We start from the raw sequence: 13,258 nt of genomic DNA on the forward strand, positions 1-13,258 counted from the left end.
TGCAAGTGAGTTAATACTGAAAGTTGCACTCTTTGAATAGAAGTGCACCCAATTTACATAATTGAATATCTTAACCAAAATGTTAGGATTAGTGAGATGAGGGAGAAAATTACATTGACATTTACCTGCTTCAATGAAATCATCAATGAAACCAAGGAGCCTTCTGAATAGACAAAGCATAGGATGTTGTTAAAAGACTGCAATCCTATTCCCACTTACCTGGAAGTGAGGGCAATTAAAAAATGTGCCTTCTGAGTAAAACTGAAAACTTGCATATTTGTCTTTTGGACTAAGCTGGAGAGTTTTAGTGTGCAGTTGGTACAAGCAATTTTTAGTACAGACAATGGAAAGAAAGCCTGAGACAACACAATCTCAATTGCAAAAATTCTGTGTTCTGTTACTGATTTATGACCCTAAGATGACCCTATCACAGGCTTTTCTTGGCAAGATTTGTTCAGAGAGTTTTGCCTTTGTCTTTGCCTTCCTGTCAGGTGGGGAGAGTCATTCAGTGGGCTTCCATGGCTGAGTGGGGATTCTTCAAACCCTTGGCTACCTCTGCATTGCAGAAGTCATGCAGTTTGACTGCATTTAACTGCCATGGCTCAATGATATGGAATTCGAGGATTTGTAGTTTGTTGTAGCACCAGAGTGCTCTGACAGAAGGCTAAATATCTCACAAAATTAAAAAGTCCAGAATTCCATAGCACTGAGACATGACAAAGCTGTGTTAAACTACCGTCACCCCTCCACATTTGTAGGATTCACTTTTGTGGATTTGATTATTAATGGATTATTTGCTGCTGCCTTGGCTGCTGCTCTATACTATTTAATAGGAACAGCAAGCATTGTAAGACTGAGTGACTATAGATGAGGCTTGTAAATCCCTATTAAAAATGGCATAGAGCAGCAGCCCTGTGCCGCCCCCCCCCTCCGCTTACCTCTGTTTTGCAAAGGAACCCTGCATTCCCAAAGGCATGCGCATTGGGTTGAGTACATGGGTCATACTTTTGTGTGTGTTAAATATGGGGAAGGGGAAGGATAGAGGTTTTTTTTTCCAGTTCTGTTTTTTCCACTTTCATGAGGGTCCAGCACCCCTAACCCCAGTGAATGTGGAGGGGCGACTGTATGTTATGCAGATGCAGCACTTGTCTCCAGAGTCATCGTCCAGTGCTCAAAGATCTAAACATTGGACCAACTTACTTTTCAAGCATATTTCCTGTGTCACATTCTCACAACTACAGGAGAATCTTTAGCCAATTACATGAAAGTAAGCCCCGTTAATGAGGGTGGAATTCCTTCATCACCAAATGGTTGGAAAGCCTGTAATGTTGACTGATTTGAATTTCATACTATATAAAACAAAAAAGGCAATCCAAAGAGAATGCCATTTATTTAATTTTTGGCCTTACACAGGACTACATAGTTTGTTTTGGGTTTCAGCACATTGTAATGGAAAATTTGAAAGCAGGAAAAGCTAGACAGATTATTTCTGTCCCTTATTTTTAGGAGTCAAGTCCTATTTTAAGCTGCAAAATACAAAATATACTTCCCTAACATTACAGACAAAACTTCTTTTGATCGTCATTGTTTCATTATATCTGCGTTGGCTAGCCATTTTAACCAAATGTATTTAAAAGAGTATAATGAAAGTGTCAACTTTATTAAGAGGCTACTAGACACGTGAGAGTGGTTTTCTAAAAAAAATCTCTCCATGCTGCTGATAGGAAAGGTTATAAACAAAATCTGAAGATGCTTTATAAAATAGCTTTACTTAGCTGGTAACAAGTAAAAGTCTTCTTTTCCTGATTCTTGAGTGTAAACGTTGAATCATTCAGAAAGTGTTCAATTACATCTTAGGCCACACGAAAACCTGAGTCACCCTCACTGCTTGCCTTTGTTCAGGAAATACAGAATGGGAAAGACACGCCTTTCCTCTGTCATAGACCAAGGTCAGGCTATACTAACAAATGAATGGAATACATATTTACCAGTTTCATCACTTCAGTATTCAGGGCTTAACTCATTCGTTGCCTTTGGCTAACCTATAGTCATCAGGAGTCCTTAAAAGGTTTAACTTATATGCCAACCGGTAATAATTCTAATAATTATGCCCTGCAAACAGGGATGAAGTCTCACTGACATCCAGTGGAAGTGTTAAAAGATGCTTTTCGTATCTTGAATAAATCCTAACCAAATTTAAATGATCTCAAAATCTGCTGATGTTTTATGTTTTAATGGCATAGAAGGATAGGAAGAAAATCCAAAACTGCAGTCCTTATGCAGTTAGGTTTTACTTTGAAGGCCATACATGCAATATAACTGTTCCCAAGAATCATCTCTCACATTTATAAGTAATCTTTTTCTAACCCTTTCTGGACTATTTAAATTCCAACCTTAACCTTTTGAAAATGCAATCTTGTGTACATTTGTTCAGCAGCAAGTCAGTCCCGCTAAATACAATCAGAAAAAGATATAGTGTGGGTATACAGGATTGCAGCTATTATTACTGATATTTACATCACAAAGGGTTCCAAAACTACAGTCTGGCATCCCAGTCCTTAAAAATATACACAGAAATCCTACTCAGTTTGATGGAATTTATGCCCTCCACAGTAGATGAGGCCTCAGCTGGAGTCTCTGGGAATTTATATTTAATTATCAGCAACAATTAAGAACTTAACGCTCCTGCTTCAAGGAGAAGTGTTCAAAACAAAAGTTGGACAAAAGGAGGGGGAAAGTTTCTTAGTTCCTCTTTATATTCAAAAGTTCTATTGAATATCATTGATGGAAAAGTAATGATACTAATAGTGTGTAGTAGAGACCTGAATCATCATCATCATCATCTTCATCACCATCACATGAAAAGTTATTTTGGGGACTACAGCTTAGTCCAGAAAAGAAACATTCTAAGGCCTGTTTTTGTTTTTGTTTTTTAAAAAAATCATAATAAATAATTCACTGGAAGTGCAGGACTTAAACATGACTCCGTTGGTCATGGCAAGATGCAGCCTCATGAGAAGGTCATGTACAGGCGCCTTGCCTCTCATTCTTCCTGTACTTGCTGCTGCTGCTTCACACTACCAGAAAGAAACAATTTTCCTTGGCCTATGAAAGCATTTTAGTTGGGGAGTAGGCTTGCCTAAATAACCTTTAAAAAGCCATCAGATCCTATCTGATCTTGGAAGCTAAGCAGGGTCAGCCCTAGTTAGTACTTGGCTGGGAGACCACCAATGAAAACCAGGCAATGTAGGCTATATTTCAGAGGAAAGAAATAGCAAAACTACCTCTGAGTATTCCTTGCCTAAGAAAACCTATGAAATTCATGGGGTTGTCATAAACCGACAGGACAGGAGACTTGAAAATACAAACACACAGAGTTTTGTGTATATTAACACACACAGGGAGACTTACCACTCTTCCACATTTGTGATTACCACATCCTTCTCTCACTGTGACTCATTTTAGGTATAACCTGCAGACAGCTTAGGCAACGTTGGGTTCGGGGAGTACAAACCAACCCTTGAAGGTGGAATCTAGCTAAATAGTCAAGTTCAGCATGCATATTAAAGCGAAATTAAATATAGGGTGGGGAAGGGAGGTAGTGAGTATGCACAATAAACCTGGAACACAGATGCTGAACCAGCAGTACTGGTTCTGGCTATGTTTTGCATTGAATACGCTTAGAGAGTAACTAGACTTTCGCCATGGTTCCTGTGTCAGTTAAAGTGCCATATGTTGGTCAGATGGCTGGAGGACAACTGAAAATATATATAATATTTATGCCAATGTTTATGGTGTTTGACCAGGGGTGATTCTGATAGTGCCAATCGGTGGTCTGGTGCTTTGCTAGATTTTTAGGCCTTGTGGCAGGCCTTGCGTACATACATACATACATGCACACATACATATAGAACGAGGAGAGGGATCAATTATTTTAAATTAGAAGACTCTTTCAGAGAACAATGTAGAAAAAAATAGTTCCATATATAATATATGGTCAACAGTCTACACATTGGATCCTTCTTAAAATGGTGGTTATTACTTTGTATTACAAAATAACTGGTGTGTGTCCGTGCGCATGCGTGCACACCAGTTAGTTTGTGGAACATTTGTCCTAGCTGAAATAGCAATACATTTTCTTTACCATGCTGAAACCTCTATTGACACTGGCTGCAGTCTAATTTTTAACATGGAGTCATACAACATAAATATGTAAGTAAAGGTTAAATATTAGGCAAGCACAATTAGATTTAAGTGGACTAAAATATTAAGAGATGACCAGAAAAAACAAAAACAAAAATGATGAATCTGAGAATCTCAGAACTTTTATCTCCTTGCAATACAAGGTTGCTCTTAAAACCTCAACACAAGCTCCCATTCTATTACATTACAGAATGACTATAATAGAATTGGAAAGGATACAGAAAAGGGCAATTAAGGCTTTGACATTATGCCCACTGAACTCAGCAGTTACTTTCAAATAAACATGCACAGACTCAATCTGTCCAATGATCAAAAAGTCTAGGGCACCTCTGTGTGGAAAGGGCAAACCATTTCAGTGTATTTTTAGTTCCCAAAGAAAGTGCAATTCTAGCACACTTACTAGGGACAAAGTCCCATGGAACTCAATTAAATTTACTTTGGAGTAAACATGTGGGAAGGCTCTGCTTCTCCATATGTTCTACTGAATAAGTGAGACCTAGTTCTGCGTATCCATGTATAGGATCAGGCTGCATGCCAAGGCAGCATTCTCAGATTCTGAAATGAAGAACTCAAAGACAGGGTCATCCCTTCACCCCAATAACATGACGAGAGTTTCAATACACAGCATTAACAATCAGGCTGTGTCTGGTACCACCGAAGGCATTTACTACCACTAAATAGCTTTTCAAAACAAAATAATTCCACAGAGTTGCAAAGGATCTGTGGTCTTTAGTTGAGATAAAGGAGTGGAGATTATCCAGGCCTCCAGCTGCAGTTCCCAGCATTCAGCATCCTTGGCTATGCCAGTTAGAGCAGCTCGGCATTGCAGTCCAACAAAATCTGGTCACCTGCTGACTCCAATTCTTAATCCTTTGGATATCAGATATTGGAATAAGCATTCCCCCCAACTCTCCCCTCCCTCAAAAGCCCACAGAAGGTGATTGTCATCTTCCCACCTTGCTTCTGAGCTCCCTAAGGACATTTGCCTGCCTTCCTGCCTATTTGGGCTCCAGCAAAGTATATTAGGAAAGTGCCATTCATTATAATGAGGTTATTGCGTCACAAAACACATATACACATCAAGATTTGCCTCTTTATTTCATTTTATTTTTGGCTAAATTAAAAGTTTGAGAGCAGATATTTGTTTACAAGGAGGGCCACTCACTGAACAGCTGGATTGTTATGACAACTAAGGGTGTGATTTCCCTTAACATGCCCCTTCAGAAACAACATTAAATGGAACAGTATGTGTTGATAGGGAAACTGTGCAATAACTAAATTAGAAAGAAAGGAAGAAAGCCTTGAAAGTGTTTCATCACCACAGGTAGAAGGTCCAAATGCAAGCAGAAAGTAAACAGCGTCAGTGATACAGCCAAAGGCAAGAAGACTGGTTCTGAAGCCAGGATGTAAGTAAAGAAGATGATTCACTCCATCATGGATTTCCCTTCTGTGTATTACCATCAATGTGACTCTGTTATTGTCCTCAGTGGCTCCTTTGGCTACTTCCTATGGTGAGAGTTATTCTCAAGTGGCCGTTTTAGGAGCCTTGTAGATGAATCATCCATTTACCAGAAGTGCTTGTTGGAACTGGTCCCTGTGCTACATCAAGGGTTGGTAACTTCTGAGTTAGGAAATAGTACTGACAGATGGTGTCTCTGACAATAAGAAATGTATTTGCAGGTCCCCTTAGGAGATGTTTTGAAACTATTCATATGATTGTAGCCATGAGCCTGGAAGAGTAACCTTTTTGAACTACGGGTTATATTGGATTCTGGGAGCCATAGTCCACAAAAACAAGTTTTCCACTACAGTATATGGAAGATACATATCTGACAACTGGCTCCTCCATCTGGGTTAGTATTACCTAGTTTTCAGCAAACCTGGTGCCTTCTGGATGTCACCTCCAGTCTACCCTAGCCATGGTCAGTAGTCAGTCTGAAGGGCATAATGCTGGATACCTCACACAACATGAAAAGCATCTATCATTACTATTAAACCCATTATCTCAGCAATGGGCAACTGCAGAAGCTCCAAGGACAATTTTTTGGCTTCCAGAAACTTTTGGAGGCTGCACTAGCCCCCCAAATAAGCAAAAATCAAAAGTGATTGGAGTGATGTTTTGAAGGGGCTGTTATCCACTTGAGGTTACAATCACAACTCCTAGAGATTCCCATGTGTGCAAAAATCACCATTTGTTCAACCCCCTGCTGGAAATAAAAATGGCCTGGCTGAGAGAAGTGATTTGAGTGTAATAACAAACAGCTCCAGGTAAAACTCAAAGTTAAGTTAAAATATTTGGAAGGACAACAACTCAGTTGGTACCACTCTCCTCACACAATACACCAGTCTTTTACAATATGGTGGCTTCCAGACAAGATGATCACTCCTATCAGGCTTAACAAGTAGGTTGTGCTGACTGGGTGTGATGAGAGTTATAATTGGAAGATATCAGTTCCAGAAAGGCTGTGTTACTTGAAAACAAGATATTAGGATCTATAATAAGTGAGATTCACTACTGTCCTACCTAAGAGGTTTAGGATTGTTTAAATATAGTCAGCTCTTTCTGTCCACAGATTTTGCATCCATTGATTCAATCATCCAGGGCTTGAAAAAATATATATATTTAAAAATCCCAAATGCAAACCTTGATTTTGTCATTTTATATAAGGGACACTATTTTACAATGCCATTGTATATAATGGGACTTGAACATCCATGGATCCACAGGGGGTCCTGGAACCAAACCCCAGTGGATACCAAGGCCCCATTGTATTTAACGTTAACTTAACTGGATTGTGGAATGCAGGGTATGTTACCTGTGAGGTGAAAGGAAATGTTTTGAAAAATGTGCATCATGCAAAAACACATCACAGTAACACCTTTTAAAATGGTACCATTTAATGTGTGCCAAGTCCCTCAATTAATGTGGGGCAGAGGGAGCCCAAACTGCTGTTAACAGCCAGTCTTTTGGCCATTGGCAAACAAATTGTTATCAGTTCATTAATATTCCTAGAACTAAACTCCAGTATCGTTAGTGTTTTTTCCAGAACGCCTGTCTCGTGATCTTGAAGGTTTTTGAACCCTTCCGTTAAAAATCAAAAGATTGTGCATCGAGGCTAATTATTAACTTCCTAACCGAGCACTTGAGCTTTATGTTCCCTGCGATTAAGCTTTGTTCAGAGTGCTTGCCGCTCCAGACAAAGTCCCAAGTCCAAATACCAATGCTGTTTACACAACCAAGTTCACCTTCTCCTCTCAGGACTGTCGTCCCAAGCATTATTATAACCCACTGTATTGCCAATAAACATGGGCAAGTCCCCACCACCAGACTGGGATCTCTCTGTTTCTATTAATGAAGTGGCCCATGTTTTGTGTGTGTGTGTGTGGGGGGGGGATTATAGTGATCAAGAACTGGTTAAAAAATCTAAGCTGCAAACTGGGAGAGGGATTAAACTGTTGTATTGCAAATGTGCTCAACGGCTTTTGCAATTGCATCATTGTACACTAAGATTCATATAGGGTGGGGTGACCGCTTCCTTTCTCAGCAGAGCTCTTATGGTTTTAACAGCTGCAAGACAGGCAAAAATCCAACGGGTGATGTTTCATTCCATCAACATCTCTGTCAGAAGAAGTTGGACCTAGTGGATTTCTGCTTGTAGCATAGCAGGTTGGAGATTACACAAAAGTGGTCCTTCCAGAAGACAAAACTATGTGTAACAGAGTCCACTGCAAAGTGATCTATCCTGAAGCTTAAACTGCAGGAAAAACTAGTGAGATGTTTTCCAAAATACTCAACTCAAGCTATAATCTTTACACACTTATTAACGAATAAATACCATGTACACAGCGGGTTTTATTTCTGAGAAAGCGTGGGTTTGTGTTTTTTACTCTATGTATCATTATATTTATTAAATCTAATATAACAGCTGCATGGGTTCAGATGGAAAGGGATGATATTTAATTTGGTGTGTTTGTGTCTTCAAGTTGCTTGTTGATTTCATGCGACCCCATGAATTTCCTGGGGTTTTCTTAGGCAAAGAATACTCAGGCTGAGTCTGCACTGCAGAAATAATCCAGTTTGACACTGCCTTAACTGCCATGGCTCAATGATATGGAATCCTGGGATTTGCAGTTTGTGTTGGTGCCAGAGCTCTTTGACAAGAGGCTAAATTTCTCACAAAACTACAGATCTCCAAATTCCACGGCATTGAGTCAGGCAGTTAAAGCCACATCAAACTACTGTGCATCATTTCTGCAGTGCACATGCAGCCTTAAAGAGGTGGTTTTGCCAGTTCTTTCCTCTGAAATATATTCTGGTACTTGTTGGCAAACTCCCATCAAAGTACAGTACTAGCCAGGGCTGGCCCTGCTGGGGTCCAAAACAAACTGCAGAAACAATCCAGTTCATGACAGCTTTAACTGCCCTGGCTCAGTGCTAGGGACTCCTGGGAATTTTCTCGTATTGAGGCAGGGCAGTTAAAGCGGTCTCAAACTGGATTATTTTCACAGTGTGTTTTGAACCTTAGTTTCCAAGATGAGCCCAGACCTGGGTCCAGGACTCCATGGCACTGAGCTGCATTAATCCTTCAAAACAGATGCAGCCCCAGGCAATGTAAGGCTGCACCCGCACTGGAGAAATAATCCAGTCTGAGACCACTTTAACTGCCATGACTCAGTGATATGGAATTCTGGGAACTGTAGGTTTGAGAGACACTTAGCTTTCTCTGTCAGAGAGAGCTATGGTCCCACAATAAACTACAGTTCCCAGGATTCCCTAGCACTGAGCCAGGGCTGTTAAAGTAGTCTCAAACTGGATTATTCCTGCAGTGTGTTTTGGACCTAAGACTCTGGAGACCAGTGTTCGAATCCCTGCTCGGCCATGAAAACCCACTGGGTGACCTTGGGCAAGCCACACTCTCTCAGCCTCCTCAGGAGGCAAGCCATGGCAATAACACTGTAACATCACTCAGTCTGCAGCGACACCACAGAAGAGGGAAAAAAGCGAGAGTGCGCACGTGCAAAAAGGAAGCCGGCTCAGGGTTACTGCGCGTGCGCGAGAAAAACCCAAACCCCTCCCCCTCCCCCTCCCCGTCGAGGAAACTGCGCCAGCTGCGCGAGCTATAATTAGAGGCGGCGAGGCGCGCATGCGCAATGGCCAGCCAACTCGATTGTCAGTTATTCAGTCCTCCTCCTTCTCTGAGGAGGGAAGAGCTGAGGCCCTTTCCCCCTCCCTGGAGCCCAAGAGAGGCATCCGTGGCTGCTGACTCCGGCCTTTTATCTCCACGGGTCACCTCCTGGTGAACCAAATATAGTAAACGCCGCGGCTGGAGGCTTTGCAGCCTGGCTCTCCTTGGCTGCGACTTAGTGAAAATAAAAAAGGAGATATACACGAGGGAGGGAGGGGGAGGGTTGAGGAAAGAAGGGCAAGCCTTGGAAAAGGGGCCAGAATTGGGCCTCTTCGTAAGCAGAGTAGAAATAAAACAGTTTTGACAGCAGTTTTAACTGTCAGGCCTCCATGCTCTGGAATTCTGGGAATGGTCAAATTTAACTAAAAGATGCACTGAAAGACCTAGAGATTCCTAGAGAGAATACTATACTAGCATTTGTAGCTCCTCCAGTGCAGTTCTATGGTCAGTTTCTGTCAGAAAAGAGCAGCCATGAAAGAACTAGATAAGATCCTAAAGAATAAAGATACAGAACTGAGCACTTAAGGTCAGAATCGTCCAAGCCGCTGTATTCCCCATCACCATGTATGGCTGTAAGAGCTGGATGGTGAAGAAAGTGGACATGAAGAAAGTAAATTCATTTGCGATGTGATGCTGGAGAAGAGTGCTGAGGATCCCATGGATGGTCAAAAAGACAGACCAATGGGTCCTAGGTCAAGCCAAAACTCTCCCTCAAAGCCAAGATGACAAAAGTGAGGCAGTCATATTTTGGACGCATCATCAGAAGACATGACTCATTAGAAAAGACCATAATGCTAGGAAAGGTGGAGGGATGTAGAAAGTGAGGAGGGTTGCATGCTACGTGGATGAACTCTATTAAGGAGGTCACGAGTGTGAATTTGCCAGAACCAAGAAAGGTAGTGGAGGACAGTTTTGGAGCTGTCTCATCCACAGGGCCACCGTGAGTTGGGATTAACTTGAGGGCAGTTAACAACAGCAAACCATGGATGGTCAGAAAGTCAGATCAATGGGTCCTTGAGCAGATGGTAGACCTGGACAGTGAAGAAAGGTGACAGGAAGAAAATCAGTTCATTTGAGATGTGGTGCTGGGAAAGAGTGCTGTGGACAGCCAAAAAGATAAACAAATGGGTCCTTGAACAGATCAAGCAAGAACCTGGAAGCCAAGATTGCAAAACTGACGCTGTCATACTTTGGACACATTGTGAGAAGACACAACTCATTAGAAAAGACAATAATGTTAGGAAAGGTGGAGAGCAGGAGAAAGAGAAAAGAACACATGTTAGATGGATAGATTTGATCAGGAAGGATATGGGCCTGAATCTACGGTTGCATCCACACTGCAGAAATTATCCAGTTTGACACCACTTGTGCTGTTGCCATAACAGACTACCATTCCCAGAATTCTATAGCATTGAGCCATGCAGTTCAAGTGTCAAATGATATTATTTCGGCAGTGTAGATGATAGGGGGTCTTGGAGATGCCTTATCCATAGGGTTGCCATGTGTCCAGCTAACTTGAGGATAGTTGACAATTATACCTCTGACACATCAGGTTTTCTCATTTGTTAAGGAGTTAAAAAAACAACAACAACAGCAAGGTTAGCTTAAAAAGATTGGTTTGGGGACTGCTGCCTCGAGGCTGCAGCTGTGTATGGTCTCATGGGAATAAGACTCATTGCGCTGGTGTGGAGTAAACATATGTGGGCATGCACTGTTAAGCTGCTCCTGGAATATTCCTACAGAATGCAAGTGTTTATTTATAGTTACGCATTGGAAAATAGAACTGTAAACTGATATTTTCACATAGTTTGAGTAGATGCCATCCTGGCACCTAAAGTGGATGGGTGTCCTTAACCTTTGGTTAGTACTCCATTTCTAACATTGTACAATTTCCTTTTAAAAGTTATTAGTCTTCTAACTAAGGAATTATCTTTCTCCTAATCATATTTTAGCTTTGCTCTTAAAATATTGTTGCATTTTTTAAAATGGAAAAACGATTTGCAACAAAGGTTAATGTAGTTTGTTATCATTTAGATTCTTCACCATCTTCTTCACAAAGGAACTTAAAAACTTCAGATTTAATAGACTTCTATTTTGCCTCTCCATAAAATTTAGTAGGGCAGTTTACATACAGTAACATATATAAAATAGAACCATGGTATTTTTTAAAACTTGGAAATCATCTGGGGATTTATGTTCATGGAGAGCTGTAGACTAACATTTTCAAAATAATAACATACAGATTATTTTAAAAAATGGTTCAGTAAAATACAGCTATTTTGTTTCATAATGTATGTGGAGGAAGATCCCATTTCCAGCAACTGTCCCATCAGGCCCAGGAAAGTATGCCCCATCAGAGTGTCCACCCTCTCTATGTCATCACTTTTGTCTTATCAGGATTGAATTTCAGCCTGTTTTAACTCAACTGTATCCTCCAGATACTTGATTTAGCAATGAGGCAGCAGCCAGCTGCTTAGTTACCAAAACAGATCACCGCATGTCAACATACAGATGATATCCAGCTTTAAAGTACCAGAGTAGAGCTCCCACTGCAGGTTAATACAAATACCAATATGGGCAACTAGTATTGTTTTCACTGTAAACCCATGTGCATCTCATCAGTTTATGAGTGCCTTCCTCCAAACAACACTAAAAGGTGATCCTGTCCCTCACAAGATGTTCCAGTCATTGTAGGAAAGTGCTGCTGTCCACTATGTTGAAGAAAATTGAGGTGTCTAGCCTGAGTATGTGGAATGTATGATTTTCCAAATGTGATTGGCTGCTACCCCTATTATCCTTAACTACTGACTATGTTGGGTGGGTCTGCAAGAAGTTTGCAGTCCAATTACATTTGAAGAATCACATGTTCCCTCTCCTTGGTTTAGAACAGTATTAGAAAAGCATTCTTTTTATTGGTTCCTAGAAACAGATAGTACACGAAAGCTATCAGTGGTTTGACATAACCAGAACAATGCACAACTGAGGAGGATTAAGGAAGGACACCTTATCCAGCTGTGCCTAAATACATTCTGCCCCTGTCTTTGGTGATGTCTGATGATTATAGAGCTGATGGTTGATCACTGCTTCTAGAGAAAACCCTAAAATGCACTGATGGTTTCAGCCTCAATTGAAGTAACTAGTCTTTTTAAGCATATGGGGGCATACTCATCAAATTTGCAGATGACACCAAATTAGAAGACATAGCTAACATCCCAGAAGACAGGATCAGAATTCAAAATGACCTGAATAAACAGGAAAGCTGGGCCAAAGCTAACAAAATGATATTCAACAGAGAGAAATATAAGATACTGCACTTAGGGCAAAAAAATGAAATGCATAGATATAGGATGGGTGATACCTGGCTGAATGAAACTACGTGTGAAAGGGATCTGGGAGTCCAAGTAGACTGCAAGCTGAACATGAGTCAACAGTGCGATGTGGCAGCTAAAAAGGCCAATGCGATCTTAGGCTGCATCAATAGACGTATAGTGTCAAGATCAAGGGAAGTAATAGTGCCACTCTATTCTGCTTTGGTCAGGCCCCACCTGGAATATTGTGTTCAGTTCTGGGCACCACAATTCAAAAAGGACATTGAGAAACAGGAGTGTGTCCAAAGGAGGGCGACCAAAATGGTGAAGGTTCTGGAAACCATGTCCTATGAGGAACGACTTAGGGAGCTGGGGATGTTTAGCCTGGAGAAAAGAAGGTTAAGAGGGGATATGATAGCCCTGTTTAAATATTTGAAGAGATGTCATATTGAGGAGGGAGCAAGCTTGTTTTCGGCTGCTCCAGAGGACCCAGAATAATGGATGCAAGCTACAGGAAAAGAGATTCCACCTCAACATTAGGAACAACTTCCTGACAGTAAG

Source organism: Sceloporus undulatus, chromosome 1 (genome assembly GCF_019175285.1).
Source record: "Sceloporus undulatus isolate JIND9_A2432 ecotype Alabama chromosome 1, SceUnd_v1.1, whole genome shotgun sequence".
Classification (NCBI taxonomy): domain Eukaryota; kingdom Metazoa; phylum Chordata; class Lepidosauria; order Squamata; family Phrynosomatidae; genus Sceloporus; species Sceloporus undulatus.